We start from the raw sequence: 17,196 nt of genomic DNA, 5'->3' as shown, positions 1-17,196 counted from the left end.
GTTCACTTTAAGGGGTTGGACAGGATTTGTATTATCTAATACATCTATTGAGGTTACTCTACATGAAAATAACTATGAAATAGCTAATTTCTATAATGTATTATATGTCTATAGGTGCAGTAGTTCCTATTAAAGCAGGTTTCATTCAATGATTTACTCTATTTACAGTTTATTATTGTCCTTTCGTGCCGTATAATACTACACGTGACTAGACACCAGAAAAAATATCTGTTTTGTTTCAAATCATTATACCATTGTGCTGTTTATGCTATTGGTTCGCTGTCAATCTCTATGACCCTTGGCCAATCAGAGACCCTCAATAAAAAAAATACCGAATCACATGTTAGGTACCCAGTTCCTACCCACAACTAGGGATTGGAAACTCTCCGGGTTCAATGACCTCCAGGGTAGACTCCACGATCCTCTGTACACTCGGGCAAACGTCGCCTGCTCATTGGCTGCTGACTAGTGAGGCGTCTCAACTGGGGTAACTTGTGATTCGATTATCCTTTCATTGAGGGTCTCTAACCAGTACAAGTTCCTCCAGATTTATTGCAGAAGCTGCACAAATGAATCCCCGAATTTATATGGTCTATACCCATGACTCAAACGCCTAATGGTATACAATACAGCTTGTCTCTGAATACCAACGCAGATTTTGCAAGTGTCTATTTATTTCGATGGGCTTGTATTTTCACGAAGAGGTTTAGAGCCTGAGCTGTGTGTTAAAACATTCATTGATTCATCTATCCAATGACTAGGGGCATGCATATTTCGCGAAAAGATTCCGAGACCAGCTGAAAGTTAAAATATGTAGCATCGTCTGTGTTTCGTGATTGGGTGAGTTTCTTTCAGGTCCATGACGATTGTTAAAACACCAATCACAGTAATTCAGAGCGGAAGCAAACGCGTCCTGAGTGGCTCGGTCAAACAAGGCAACGACTTCTCTTGCAGACGGCCGCCAATCACAAGGAAGAAGCCGCTGGTGCGGGTATACCTTGTTGCAGTCTAATAGGCGTTCATATTTATTCGCGAAAAATGCCTGCCTCTACCAATGACTTAGGTATACTTTCGCCAAATATCACTGCACCACTTTTGAGTGAATTAATTCACCCTACCTAGCTATATTCGCTTTCGACTCCAACAGCATTTCTTTCCCAAACGGAACACAGAAATGTGTCCCCCGTGAAGCGACCTCGAATGACCTCGGTCCTGGTCTCGTGAGATAAGAGGCGGGTCAAGATTGCCGATCTCCGCTCTCACTTCATCACGGCTTTTATGGCGCCTTTTCTATTAAAAAAAAAGCATAAAGCTGTCAGCGAGGGACATTTATTTGGCGGAGACATTTCTCTCCACACGCATTTTCACAATTCGAGGGCGGACGATAAAAAAAAAGCTCCACTCTTTAGCATGCATTGCTTCGTTGGCTGAAGCGTATATGGGCTACTAGAAACCCATTTGTCAAACTTGCCTTACAGATTTCGTAATTGTATTTTTAGGGTGATGATGTCTCTTGTTTCGAGCAACATTCACATTTGGCGTTCGTTCAAGCGCTGCTGAAGTACCAGTATTCATGATATAATTTTTCACAATATATGCTGACCGGTGTTTGGCAAGGATGAAAAGTTAAACAAATTATATGTATACAGATTACCTCATTGCCCTGACTTTATGCGTCGTGAAGAGGATTATTTTTGTGGGATGGGAAGAAATTTTATCGGAATCTCATGTAGACAGTATTTTTCATTTAGCTAGAACACAAACAGCGTAGTTAACAATCCTTTTAACATATTTAGAACATTTTATCGTCTTATTGCAAAGCTCGAAGGTACGAAATGTTTCACATTTGTTGACCCGGAGTGTCAGCCAACAAACAGTTCGGCTTGCCGTCTCCTGAGTGAGCCTCGTGTATGTGGTTGTCCCGCGAGTTAACATAGGTATGCCACACAAAGTGACTGACTCTGTGTCCTGTTGCTACAGCGAGTGCGAGTCGGATGAGAAACTGCACTCGCTTCAAATCGAAGGGCAACAATGCAATAAATAGCCTTTGCCAGGAGACGAAGAAAACATCAACAATACTGCCAGAAAAACGCAGAAGACATCAACAATGCAATAGCCGTTGCCATGGAGACGAAACATAAACAATGCATCAGTGAAAGTTCATCAAGATGTACCGAAATTTCGCTTTAAGGGGTAAGGGAATCAAGGATAAGGATACTTTTCCGAAATCTTCATTTTGTTTAAAATCTCATCGTGATCGACGTAAAAATGTAGCTTTGTTTAAGAAACAAATAAATGGACTGAAACTCTAATTTATGATGATAAGAGGCGAGACCAAACTCTTGATTATATTTTGCGACGTGATAAAGATCAAGAATTCATAATTGTTACATTTGGGTTGATGATCCTGCAAATGGCGCAGAGTTTACCTGGGGCGAGGAGAACTCTGAGCACTGAAAAATCATTTAACAAAAGAAATAGCGAATCACTGGACAACCGGTTAAGACATATCGCAAGTAAGCAGCCAGTGAACGGCTGACATTTTCCCCATACCTGGAGGTCTGTGGGGTCGAGCCCAGAGATCATTAAAACAGCGAATATTTCCAGTCCTGTAGTTAATTTGTAACGAAATATTTGGGTTAACTCTGTTACTGTCTGACTACACATTGCCGAATGTGGTCCAGCTACGTAGTATTCAACTCCATGGGCAGAGTCTGCAAGTAACGACACAATGAATTTTTTTTTTATAAATGGAACGTAAAAATTCGTGTAAAATTAAAGATATTTGTAAATTTGTACATTTACATGAAAACAACTGTATCTCTAAAAAATAGTGTTTGCATTAATACTGGGCTCTGATTGTTATACTTTGTGTTGTCCCAGTATGCCCAACATATAAAGTTATGTGAAAACCGTTCCCTGAATAGCTTTACAGTATTAACTGCGAACTTAAAAAGCATGACACAACAAAATAAAGACACATTTTTTAATATTCGATTACCATTTCCATCGTTTAAAAAAATAATATATACTTAAGTGAAACATCAATTAAAATATAAAATTATACACGTAATTTCTTAATAAATACTCAATATCATCTATAAAAACGTATTCAATATATGCAAAAATAACTATCATATATTGTACAAATATACAATAACTTTCATGTAATATTACAAACTGTTTCTTGGCAGCTGCTTTCCAAAGGAATCTTTTGTAAAAGTACATCAAATATTTGTCTGTGCAGGCATGCTGATGACATGGAGAAAAGATTTGTCGAGGAAGGACGTGCCTTGACGTAGTTGAAGTCACTGTCGCCATATTGCGGAGATGTTGCTTGACCTCTCTTGATTGGATTGGAATTTCCAACGTTATCATAGTCACTTCCATGATTAATCAGAAAAAGGCCCAGTTTGTGTCAGGGCCGTAGTTATTTGTGTAAACTTCTGACTTGCCTTTTTCTATCAGTCCGAGCATATTTACAATTATTAATATGAGACGAAATCTGTGACATGTTTTGTAATTTTCAATTTCATACCGATTGGCACCTGTATTCAGGTGAATGTCTTCACTCCTAGCAGAGCTCCGACACCCGGGCCAATGTCCGGCTACACCAGAGCTAGCTCGTAACAATACCACTGCACTACACTGGCACGATGACGTCACGGGCAAAGCAAATACTGAGACACAAACACGCGCCAACATGATATATCCGTTGTGGGTTCCAACCGTTGTTGACGCATTATTAGTCTCGTAGTTATTACCAATTCAAATCTGACGGTATTAAGTCGCACAAGGAAGTACGACCAACTGCGACTGTAACGAGCGAACAGACCTATTTTCACGTCGAAATATAGTTAGATACCGGACAAATTCGCGGTTTCATTTCGCGAAAGGCTAGAATCCAAATGCGCTTAACTTTTTGTTGCTTCAGTGATTGGACTACACTTGGTCTGGAGGACTCTGAGCCAACGAGTAACCCTCACCGAAATAAGTATCGAATCACAAACTTTCCAGTCAAAAGGTTTCACGAAATATTAGCCAATAAATAGAGACTGGAAAATTTCGCGGGTTCAATGACCTTCAAGATTGACTCCAATATCCTCTGCATACTCGGGCAAATGCAAGCTGTTCATTGGCTGCTGACTTGTGAGTCGTCTCGACTGGGTGGCCCGTGATTCGACACTTCTATGAGTGAGGTGTCTCTAATTGGCCCTCAGTCCTCCAGATTAACAGTGAACCAATGGCAGAAGCAGCACTTAGGTATAATTATTTGAATTTTAGCATAACACGAGATGAATCCGCGAATTTTATTCAGGTCTCTGCCAATAAACAGTCTATCCTAGAGGTCACTGAAACCGCGAATTTTTCCAGTCCCTAAATATAGTCCTTTCAAACTGTTTGCAAAGACGCAGCTAACCCAATGGTATGGACAAACAGCTGGACAACTTAGTGTCCGTGCAGTGACGCGCGCATGGCTGATGTCATCCTCCGGCGCGGAGAAGAAGGGACGAGTGTGGCTGAGGCAGGAGGGGTTACCCCCAGAACTCGAGGAGATGTGTTCTGGAGACAATATCTGCCGGCTGCGCGGCTTCTCCAAGGGGGATCCTGGATGTGCGGGGGGTGGGGGGTGGTGGCACCAGCGTCGATACGACGCCACCGCGAGCCAAGAAACATATTGGGGACCTCCTTTCTCCCTGTTTCGCACCAGTTTCCCCGTATTTCCTTTTTTACCGATTTCCTTCCTCCCCAATTCCCCCCTTCTCGAGAAACCTTTTTACCAGAGAAGTGATTCGTATTAATACCTCTGCCATTCCTCTCTCTTCGGTCGCGATTCCTGCGGCAAGATAAGTTACACTGGCCAAAGATATCGGCTTTATTTTCTTTTTTTATTATTTCTTTGAATCGTTTCTTAGCGACCACGATATCGACTTACCACCTCGATATTTATGCGCTGGCTTCAATATTTTCAGTTTCTTTGTTCTGAAATTGATATTTCTCAACGTTCCTTGAATAAAACTGTTTCTCTATTTCCATCGAGCATTAAAAAAAAATAAAACTGTAAGACTTATGTTTTTACTTGGTCAGCTACATGCCTCGTGCTAGATGTAACCACGGAATATTCGGGCATACAAAAGTCAAACCACTCTTTTATCAGCGAACCAAGCTGGCCGAACTGGCCAGAAAAATAGTGAAACACAACTGACCAATCAGTGTCCAGGTGGCGGGCTGAGCCAATGATGGATCGCACACACAGCCTGGTATGAGCCAATCAGATGTGAGACCGTTTCCGCAGTTCCGCGTGTAAACGAATAAGCACGCCTGCATCAATGAATCAGTAAGGGCAGGTATTATTCACGAGAAAAAAAATTGACCACTTATTTGACTGCAATAACGTTTCTGCCTTGCATCTGGAAGCCTTCTACAAGAGAAGCCATTGCCTTATATGGCCGGGACACACAGGACTTTATTTTTCCGCGCGGAATGACTGTGACTCATGTGTAGAAGTAAAAAAATATTGCGGTTTCAATGATAGGATTTCAGGATAGACTCAACCTTCCTCCGTATACTCCATCAAACATCTCCTGCTCACTGGCTGAGGCCTTGTGAGACGTCTGGCCGCTGTGTTCGTCCGTGCTGTGATATTGTCCTAATTACAGTTGTTAAACGCTCCCTGAATGACTGTACGTCAATAATAAACATGCAAACAACGTGTTATCGAATCATAATAGAAGGTAGAATGTGTCATCAGCCAATCAACAAATGGCACCGTCCAGATTTGTTTGCAATAATATGGATTCTACCCTGGCGTTAAAAGTCAAAAGGACTCGTGCAATGAATGGTGATGAATAAATGAATAAATATGAGTCCCCGAACAGTGACAATCTTTTTTTATAACGAAACAAGAGCAAACGGATTTTTCCATCCCTGACACATTATCTCTGGAACACAAAAATATTGCGCCGTTCTGATACGGAAAAGGGACAAAAAAAAATAACGTATGCACAAACCCAGCCATCAATCATTCGCCGCGCGTCGCGGTACCGATACAGCCGCAGTTTTGCCAACGCAACATGAATAAAACATGGCGGCGCGAGCGGCGATGATTGCGATCCGCCGGAGTGGTACTGCCGGCGCAGGGCTGCCAACTTCGCGGCGAAGCTGCATTATTTCCCCGCGGCTCTTTCGTGGCGCTGGTCGGCTGGAGAAAATGAATCTGAGCGGAAGTCGGAATAATTTTTAAACTCATTAGCGGGAAGACGTAGCAAGATATATAACTTCCTCGGATAGAGCCATGCAAAGTTCAAGTACTGGCTAATATTTTGCAAATATTTAACATTTTTAAAATACGTTATTTGGGTTTCGTTACATATAATTAGAGACCGGGAAAATTCGCGGGTTCAATGACCTTCAGGATTGACTCCAATATCCTCTACACACTCGGGCAAATGCCGCCTGTTCATTGGCTGCTGACTTGTGAGTCGTCTCGACTGGGTGGCCTGTGATTCACACTTCTATGAGTGAGGGTCTCTAATTGGCCCTCAGTCCTCCAGATTAACAGTGAACCAATGGCAGAAGCAGCACTTAGGTAAAATTATTTGAATTTTAGCATAACACGAAATGAATCCGCGAATTTTTCAGGTCTCTACATATAATCCATTTGAGTTAAAAATTTAATCAAGCGTGTGAAGTGCGTTGGATTTTAAAAATAACAAGATTCTGCGAGAATTATTTTTAATTAGAACTGTTACACTCCATTTTATTAAAATAGACTTTACCTAACCTTAATAATTGCCAATATAAACATAGTTTTCCATTAAACGCAGTTAAGTTGTTCACACTGTTTCAGCGAATTATTATGAGCATGTATTTTTCGCGAAAAGACGACGAGACTAGCTGTACGTTAAAACACTGCAGCGTCGTCTGTTTCGTGATTGCTTGAATATATTTCAGGTAACTTACATGTCTGCTGTTGGCACGCGAATGACAGCAGTTCTGTGCTGAAGCAAACACGTCTTGAAATATCTGGCCAAATAAGGCAATGGTTTCTCTTGCGGCCAGTTACAAACAAGAAAACCCTGTACATTACTGAAGCATCACTTTGTAAGAAAAATATTATAATACGCGTATATTTTGTATCTGGTTTATTAAGTAATTAAGTAATAGTAATATATCCATAGTAAACGTAAATAGCTGTTAATTATCTTTAATTTTGGGTGAAGCTTGCTCTCCTAGAAAGTATAAAAGCATGACCTCTAGCGTTCGTCTTTATACCTGGCCGAAAATATAGTAAAAAAGAAAGCTGAACGGTGCTGACATTTGCTGGTTCGTGTGCACATAAATGTAAATGTTGATTCATTGCGCACATTAACCGAGCTATGACACTTTGAAAATATCTGCGCACAGCTGTATTTGGAAACAGGGCGAATTTTCTCTCTCTCTCTCTCTCTCTCTCTCTCTCTATCTCTCTCTCTCTCTCTTCCCCCCTCCCGTTTATTTCTGGAATTTATTTCTCACGCGTATTTACCGTTTGCTTACGAATTATAGCCTTTCATAGCAAGTTCAACGGCTAGTGTTGAATAGAGAAGTTTACAACATTTTTTTTGTATGATTAAGCTTCGCCATATTTGTTTTATATTTTTTATTATTATTTTGTAGTCTAACTGTCATGTTATATTTTACAGTTGAATATGGCATGGGATGTGGCATTGGGCACTTGTTGATGTCAAAATCAAAGGACTATAACTGATTATGACAGTTGTATCTGACCCCGTGACGGAATTAAGTATTTCTTCCAGTGGATTGTTTATACCTAACAGGCCATTCCACGAACATGTAATAAAAGTTAAAAAAAAAAAAACTAAAAGTCAGTCATGGGGACTATCGACAGAAGTGAAATCTTAAAATTATGTTTTTTAATGTGTAATATGAAATCATTTCTACGTCAAATGTACGCAAGAAAATGATTTTGGTAATCACTAGCATGTCGGTGACGCGAACCCATAAGTTTTGCCCCTACCAATAATAACTTTAAAAATACAAGAACTTAAGTTTTTCTTTGAAAGAATAAAAAATTATTAACTTAAATCTACAAAAAAATCAACATTATCTATAATAAATTAATAATCTGACATTTGAAGAAGTTCACATTGTAAATAAATAAACAAAAGAAAAAACATAACCTCAACTTAACTACCTACTAAAAATATATCCAATACTCGCAATATGTACCACACAATAACGTTAAAATTACTTTGGAAAATAAATATAAAATTAAAAATTTATACTTTTTAAAATAGAATAAATTAAGTTTTATCCTTGAAATATAAATAAAATTAACACGTCCCGTGACCATGTCGATGACGACTTACATGAATTTACTCCCTATCCAAACCTGCCTATAGAAGTTTTCACTTCAATAATATTGGGTAAAGATGTTTATCACAGGTATACTAGAGAATTTTTCGTCTTTAATGACATCTAGGACGGACTAAAATCCTCTACGTACTCAGAGAAATTACACATGCTCTTTGGCTCAGAGGCCTACAGACTGACTGTGGCCCAATCACAGGAGCAACAAAACGGTAGATGAGTTTGGAAAGAAAAAAGAATAACTTCTAAAATGCCTACATAAGTAGTACACGCATTCTTTTGTACTGCGAATGTGCAAGTATAACAATGTAATTGTATATTACATTCGTGAAAAATAAATAGAACTATCGTTTTTTTTCTAAACGATCACTTATTGTAGTCTCCAAATTATTACAAACAAGAGTTGCGCAAACAATTAGTATGTTCCTTACCAGTGTTTTTGGAAATTTAAAAAAAAATATTACGATAAAACATTTTGGACTTTTGCTTTTACAGAATATCCTCATAAAACTCCCACATATTAGTTGTGTGTTTAGTGACCTATATTATGCCTATGGAGGCTTTCAGCACAATGCGTTTTTGAACGGGCCAATCCTTTAGCCCCGAATAGCTATTTTTGTTTAAGCATGTCGTGAAGAAGAATTTTAAAATATCTCATAGGAGCCAAAGATTTATTTTCCTTGGCAGTCGATGGCATAATATTTCAAAGTTTAAATAGTCGAGAAATGTGTGTGCTTCTAACAAAAAAATTTTTAGCTACAATTGGGTAAACTGTAGCTGTAGTTTCCAGCCGTTTCTTATCGTTTTCGTGCGGTGAATTTTTTTTTTGTTATTGCGTGAATCCTCGATCCTGAGCTAAACCAAAAAATTCTTTGCGGGAGATATTTTCCTCTCCTTCTGCCTTGTCTTCTCCAGCCTCCTGGAACAAGCTCCCACTTCAAACAGAGCTCCTTTGTGTTCTAAATACCAGGGAATCCCCTCCCCGCCCTACTCCCCCATCTCCCCCCCCCCCCCCCCACCCTCCGGCCCGTCGACCAAGAGCGCGGCGCTTGCCATAATCCGAGCAAGACTCAACCCGGACCACTCACTGGTACAGCCACGATTAGCTCTCTCCTCTCGCCTCGCCTGTACTTAGCCCGGCCCTCTTAGAGCGCTCATTGGTGGGTTGAATGTGATTGGCAGAGACCGGAAAAATTCGCGGGTTCGTTGACCTTCAGGATAGACTCCAATATCCTCTGCACACTCGGGAAAATGCCAACTGTTCATTGGCTGCTGACTTGTGAGTCGTCTCGACTGGGTGGCCTGTGATTCGAAACTTCTATGAGTGAGGGTCTCTAATTGGCCCTCAGTCCTCCAGATTAACAGTGGACCAATGGCAGAAGCAGCACTTAGGTAAAATTATTTGAATTTTAGCATAACTAGAGACCGGAAAAATTCGCGGATTCATTTCGCGATAGGCTATATTTCAAATAGTTATACCTCAGTGCTGCCTCTGCCATTGGCTCACAACTCACCTGGATGACTCTGGGCCAATGAGAAACGCCAACCAAAGCTTTATCGGATCACAGACTGCTACGCTGGAACGTCTCACAAGACAGCAGCCAATGAGTGGGTTGTATTTGACCGAGTGTATGTATAACTATGGAGTTCATCCTACAGGTCATTGAACACGCGAATTTTTCCGGTCCCTAGTAATTGGTAGGGATAAGGAAACTTCGCGCTTCAATTAAGTCGCAATTCCAAATGCTAACCTTCACACCCTGGCAGTGTGTCCATGATTGGACCGCAGTTGTTAGGACACGCCCCTCTACGACCGTGAGCCAACGATGCCCAGCTAGGAGAGAAGCAAACGAGCGAATCAGGTAGTGCCAACTAAACAAGGATGAAAATGTCCTCGCTGAGAAATCAACCAATGGTAAAGCGAACATGGTTTGAGCATAGCCACGACTTTGAATTCTACCCTCAAACCAGACGAATTCGAAAAATGTTCGGGTCTCTAGTGATTGGATGACCACTTCTTGTTTGCAGCTGGTATCATTCTATCACTCTGTAAGCTTAATCTGAAAATTACGATTTGCAGGGTAAGTGCTAGCTTGAACACACTTCTATAGGGAGACAACTTACCCAGACTACACTACTCTACAACCATGTGTAACAACAGAGTAACTAGTGAAAGGATAACATAAATATGCACACAACTAATGAGGCAAGTTGGTAAAACATACAAAAACCATTAAGAAATTAGAACTCATTTTATTTGAATGCAATCCAAAAAGCATGTAATAAAATTAATAAAATAATATGAAAATAATAATACTTGAAAATACTCCAACTTCCTTAATCAAAATCGGGATATGATACTAGAATTAGCGTGGCCGTTAATCGATGTGCACATGTACCAAAAGTTTGTAAAATTTATAATAATAATCTCAGGGTTTAATTTTAATGCTGCTCTAGTCGGTAGACTCATGAGATACTATACTCAAGACCACTAGACCTGAGTGTGCAGTGTGCTGAACATTGTCGATTATTCCGTGGAAACAAATCACTAGTGCCATTACAATTAATGTTAATTTAGTTATTGCACTTAAATGAGTCAAAATGTCCAGATTACAACTCGATATTACGCCGTTAATAAATTATACAGCGATGGCGTCACTGGGATTACAATTATTAAAGCATAAAATGGCGTACCTTTTGATGCTGAATAAATCGTCGTAATTGTAACTATTTTATTACCATCAATTTTGGACACGGAATAGTACGAACATATGTAACTCAGATGTATGGATCCTTGATATATACAACTCAATAATAAAGATATGCTTCACATTGTTTCAACTGTAATAACATTCCGCCGAAATTAATGGACTCACACACTAACCAAACCAGCTTCGGTCCCAGCCAAATCTTAATCTCTTTAAAAACAAAAAAAAACTTAATTTTTCCTATATATTTTAATTCCCATGATGCAACGGGCCAGCGGCACTTCCGGGTTCACACGATCTTAGAAGGCCGCGCTGCTAGGCAGCGGCCAAACACATCATGCCAATTAAAATTATAAGAAAAACATGACAACACGAGTTAAATTAAAGAAAATAATAAAAATTAATTAAATGCTTAACATCATTGAAAAAAAAAAACTCCACAAATATTTACGTTGCCGCCAAGTAAACAAACAATATTTAGTAACTTACAGTAACCATGGCAACTAGAATCAAAGAAATCATAATAAACACCTTTGACACCTGATAATACTCTGTACCCTTACACTGGTTTAGAGTCGTCAAGGAGCCTGATAAATTCGTGATTTCAGGATAGACTTCACATTCCTCTGCATGCCTGAGCATATACACCCTGCTCATTGGCTGCTGACTCGAGAGTTGTCTAGACTGGGTTGCCCGTGATCCGACACTTCTTCGGCACAGAATCTTCCAGATAAGCTGTGTGCTTATAGCAAATTTAATGGCAAAGGTTATAAGTATTTTAAATTCAGCCTATCGCGAAATGTATCCGGCGAATTTTTTTTTCCGGGCCTTTATTCGTTACGTGTTACTGTTTCTGATGACGTCAGTGCCACCGAGACGTTAGACAGAAATTTTAGAAAAGGCACATAAATAATTTGACAAATATCTCGCCCCGCAAACTTTACACAACTCTCTGCATAAACGAAACACGGGAATACGTGAGCTTGCGGTCTGCCCTGGCGAGCAGAGTGGCGTCCCCCCCCCCCCCCCTCCCCAACCTCATGACCCCATAGAGCTAAAAATAAAACTGGAGCGATAATGAAATATATATTATACTCCGTAGTTTTGATTATAACTTTATATGACTTCACAACTCCGTTAAAATAGCTTTTAAAGGGGGCAGAATTTTTCATTATTTTTGAGTTTAAAATTAAATTGAGAGTATTCCATTCCCTCCAGAAATCCTCTGGTCTAGACCTCTCCCCTCCAACCCCTCCTAAAGCCGTGGTTGGATACGTCATTGGACGCAAGTTACACTTTCCTATGTTACATTAAATAGTTAAAGCAGTTAATCCTTAACATTTAGTCCCTATTTGCGTCCTTAAGCTCACGTCACAGTATTGGGAACCGCTCAGAATCAAATCGGAAACTTTTAATAGCCACGCCTCCCTCGCAGCCACTGCATCTCGCCTCTGTAGCAGCCTGGACCAGGATGCTGGACACCAGCGGTCTGCAGAGATACTTAAAACAATCATTAGGGGCACGCATACTTCGCGAAAAGATTCCGAGACGAGCTGAAAGTTAAAACACTGTAGCATCATCTGTGTTTCGTGATTGGGCGAGTTTCTTTCAGGTACATGTCGATTGTTGCAACACCAATCACAGTAATTCACTGCGGAAGCAAACGCGTCCTGAGTGGCTCGGTCGAACAAGGCAACGACTTCTCTCGCAGACGGCCGCCAATCGCAAGGAGGAAACAAATGGAGTGGGTAAACCTTGTTGCAGTCTAATAGGCGTTGAGATTTTTTCGCGAAAAATGCCTGCCCCTAACAATCATATTAAAATTAATTTACTTCTGTAAATTCACCGACTTGTAACCAAGGGAATACAGAATGAATGCGTGTGTGAGTGTGTGAGAGCATAGCAGTATCATAATATAAATTTTAATATTTTTTTCTATTTAAAACAATATTTAATATTTTTTAAAGTTAGCATTTAATTATATTTTAGAATTTTTTTGTATTAAACTGTATGTATGATAGAATGGTAGAAGATTCGTCAGAAATTTATGTAATTTACAAGCAGTTTGATTCCTAGATAAAACTTGCTGCAGGTTGTTTGTGCCTCATGGTTCAGTGTAACAGAAGGATTATAATTATGGACCAGAAAAATTCGCGGGTTCAATGACCTCTAGCATGAACTCCATAGTTCTACGTACACTCGTTAAATGTCATCCACTCATTGGCTGCTGTCTTGTGAGACGTCCCAACGTAGCAGTCTGTGATTTGATGCTGCTTTAGTTCAGTTTTTCTCATTGGCCCAGAGTCATCCAGGTGAGTTGTGAGCCAATAGCAGCGGCAGCACTGAGGTATAACTATTTGAATTCTAGCCTATCGCGAAATGAATCCACGAATTATTCCGGTCTCTAATTATAACTAGAGACCCGGAAAATTCGCGGGTTTATTTCGTGTTATGCTAAAATTCAAATAATTATACCTTAGTGCTGCTTCTGTCATTGGTTCACTGTTAATCAGGAGGACTGATGGCCAATTACAGACTCTCACTCATAGAAGTGTCGAATCACAGGCCACCCAGTCGAGACGACTTACAAGTCAGCAGCCAATGAACAGTTGGCATTTGCCCGAGTGTGTAGAGGATATTGAAGTCTATCCTAGAGGTCATTGAACCCGCGAATTTTCCGGGTCACTAATTATAACTAGAGACCCGGGAAATTCGCGGGTTCAATGACCTCCAGGATAGACTCCAATATCCTCTGCACACTCGGGCAAATGTCAACTGTTCATTGGCTGCTGACTTGTGAGTCGTCTCGACTGGGTGGCCTGTGATTCGACACTTCTATGAGTGAGTGTCTCTAATTGGCCCTCAGTCATCCAGATTAACAGTGAACCAATGACAGAAGCAGCACTAAGGTATAATTATTTGAATTTTAGCATAACACGAAATGAACCCGCGAATTTTCCGTGTCTTTAATTATAACGTAAGGCCAGTCATTTTTCGCGAATAGATCTGAACGCCCATTAGACTGCAACGAGGTATACGCGCGCCAGCGGATTCTTCCTTGTGATTGGCGGCCGTCTGCGAGAGAAGTCGTCGCCCTGTTTGACCGAGCCACTCAGGACGCATGAATTACTGTGATTGGATTTGTACCTGTAAGAAGGACACCCAATAACGAATCACTGACGACGTTACAGTTTTTTTAACTTTCAGCTAATCGAGGAATCTTTTCTCGAAATGCGCATGCCCTTAATTACACGCCATGACAGCGCCAAACGAAAGTCAAAATAAATATAAGCATCTCGGAAGAAGTCATGCGCACCTCGGACAGCGTGCATGTAAATTAGAATGCGAAAAGAAGAGCTCTGCCCCAGTGTCGCTGTTTGGCGGGAAGCTAGCCATTGTCCGGCGCCTGGCCGGGGCAGGTGTTCCCACGACGCGGCGTGGCGTAGCGGCTCGCAAGTCGGACGACGTCGGTGCGTGCCCCGCCGAGGTCGCGCCCGGGTCACGGACTCACGGACTCACGGACTCACGGACACACGGACTCACTGACTCACTGACTCACTGACTCACTGACTCACTTACTCACGGACACACGGACTCACGGACTCACGGACTCACGGACTCACGGGCTCACGGGCTCACGGGCTCACGGACTCACGGACTCACGGACTCACGGACTCACGGACTCACGGGCTCACGGACTCACGGGCTCACGGACTCACGGACTCACGGACTCACGGACTCACGGACTCACGGACTCACGGACTCACGGACTCACGGACTCACGGACTCATGGACTCACTGACTCACGGACTCACGGGCTCACGGACTCACGGACTCACGGACTCACGGACTCACGGGCTCACGGACTCACGGACTCGGTGACGGCGCAGACCGACCCTCGCGTCGCACCGAGACCTGCGCGCGGGAACCTTCCAACACTCGCTTATTTTTGAACGGACAGGAAAAAAAAAAAAAAAAATTCGCGGGATTCATTTCGCGATGGGGTGAAATTCAAACATGTGTACAATTCTGTTGGTTCTGCTATTGGCTCGCGGTTTAACTGGAGCTCTCTGTGCCGATGAGAGACTTATCGACCGAAAGAAGCGTCGAATCACAAGCTAACCAGTGGAGACGACTCACAATTTAGTAACCAATGAACACGCGAGTTTACTTGAGAAGTGCAGAGGATAATGGATGCTATCCTAGAGGTCATTGAATCCGCGAATTTTTCCGGTCCCTAACCATTGGCAGGGCCATGCATATTCCGCGAAAAGATTCCGAGGCAAGCTGAAAGATAAAACACTGTAGCATCGTCCGTGTTTCGTGATTGGGCTAGTTTCTTCCAGGTTCACGACGATTTTTAAAACACACCAATCACAGTAATTCATTGCGGAAGCCAATGCGTCCTGAGTGGCTCGGCCGATCAAGGCAGCCACTTCTCTCTCCCAGACGGCCGCCAATCACAAGGAAGAAACCGCTGGTGCGCTTATACCTCGTTGCGGTCTAACAGGCGTTCAGATTTATTCGCGAAAAATGCCTGCCCCTACTTATGAGCTATTGGCTTACGTGTAAGACACTAGGCCTATGAGAGAGACTCTCAGCCAGAGAAGTGTCAAATCACAGGCAACCCAGACCAGACAACTCTCGAGTCAGCAGCCAATGAGCAGGGGGATATTTGCTCCAGTATGTAGAGGACAGCGTGGTGTACCCTGGAGGTTACTTAAACAGCGAATTTTTTTCAGGTCCCTCGTTGGAAACAGTTTTTCAAAAGTTTTTTTAATTTATTAGATAATGTGACTAAAATGTTTTAGCTTCGCAATCATTAATAACCCTACTGTTTATAACAATTCAAAATAAAATCAAATATACTATACCTTTTAGGGAAAAATAATTATGACAAATATTTGGATGTCTTACTGCGGAAAGGAAATTTTAATCGAGTAAATTAGACTAGTCAATTACTTTGATAACTTAGCAAGTTATTAAAGCAAATAACTTCTTAAGTTGGCTAAGAATTGTCTTACAGCGTGGATAGTTGAGGTTAACCGATTAAAAAATATTTTTGCCTCATAATTTAGAAGTAGAGACCGAAAATAATTCGCGGATTAATTTCGGATTAGGCTAAAATTCAAATATTTTTACCTTTGCCATCCTTCTGCTATTGGCTCGCGGTTTATCTGGAGGTACTCTGGGCCAATGAGCGACTCTGGGCCATAGAAGTGTCGAATCACGGACACCCAGTCTAGACAACTCTCAGTCAGCAGCCAATGAGCAGGGGATATTTGCCCGAGTACGTTGAGGACTGTGGAGACTACCATGGAGGTCAATAAAACCGCGAATTATCCCAGTCTCTAGTCATAAATCAAATAATTATTGCTCCTAAAAGTATAGCATGTTTGCTTTAATTTTGAATAATTATTATTATCAACACTAGGGTTTTTATGATTGCGTAGCAAAAATATATATATATTTTTTTAGTTACACGGTGTATAATAATTTTGTGCAGGGTGGAAAATGAAAACTTTTTGTAGAAGTGCCTATAACTAGAGACCGGAAAAATTCGCGGATTCATTTCGCGATAGGCTAGAATTCAAATAGTTATACCTCAGTGCTGCCTCTGCTATTGGCTCACAACTCACCTGGATGACTCTGGGCCAGTGAGAAAAACTCAACTAAAGCAGCGTCAAATCACAGACTGCTACGTTGGGACGTCTCACAAGACAGCAGCCAATGAGTGGGTGACATTTGAATGAGTGTACGTGGAACTATGGAGTTCATGCTAGAGGTCATTGAACCCGCGAATTTTTCCGGTCCCTACCTATAACTAGGGACTGGAAAAATTCGCGGTTTCAGCGACCTCTAGGATAGACTTCATGATCCTTTATGTGTTCGGGAAAATTACACCTGTTTATTGGCTAATATTTCGTGAAACCTGTTGACTGGAAAGTTTGTGATTCGATACTTATTTCGGTGAGGGTTATTCATTGGCTCAGAGTCCTCCAGGCCAAGTGTAGTCCAATCACTGAAGCAACAAAAAGTTAAGCGCATTTGGAATCCAGCCTTTCGCGAAATGAAACCGCGAATTTTTCCGGTCCCTACCTATAACTCGAAAACT

General features: G+C 41.3%; 2 protein-coding genes across 2 annotated transcripts in view; one reads left to right on the top strand and one right to left on the bottom strand.

Annotated features, from left to right (window-relative positions):
* The window catches only part of LOC134535412 (inactive dipeptidyl peptidase 10-like), a 344,969-nt gene that overhangs the window by 239,644 nt on the left and 88,129 nt on the right, over positions 1-17,196 (bottom strand). The window lies entirely within an intron of this gene.
* LOC134535241 (very long chain fatty acid elongase AAEL008004-like) overlaps positions 1-17,196 on the top strand; it is a 46,094-nt gene that overhangs the window by 7,014 nt on the left and 21,884 nt on the right. The window lies entirely within an intron of this gene.

This window comes from Bacillus rossius, chromosome 8 (assembly GCF_032445375.1).
Source record: "Bacillus rossius redtenbacheri isolate Brsri chromosome 8, Brsri_v3, whole genome shotgun sequence".
NCBI lineage: Eukaryota > Metazoa > Arthropoda > Insecta > Phasmatodea > Bacillidae > Bacillus > Bacillus rossius.
This window is presented reverse-complemented; position numbering and strand designations above follow the sequence as displayed.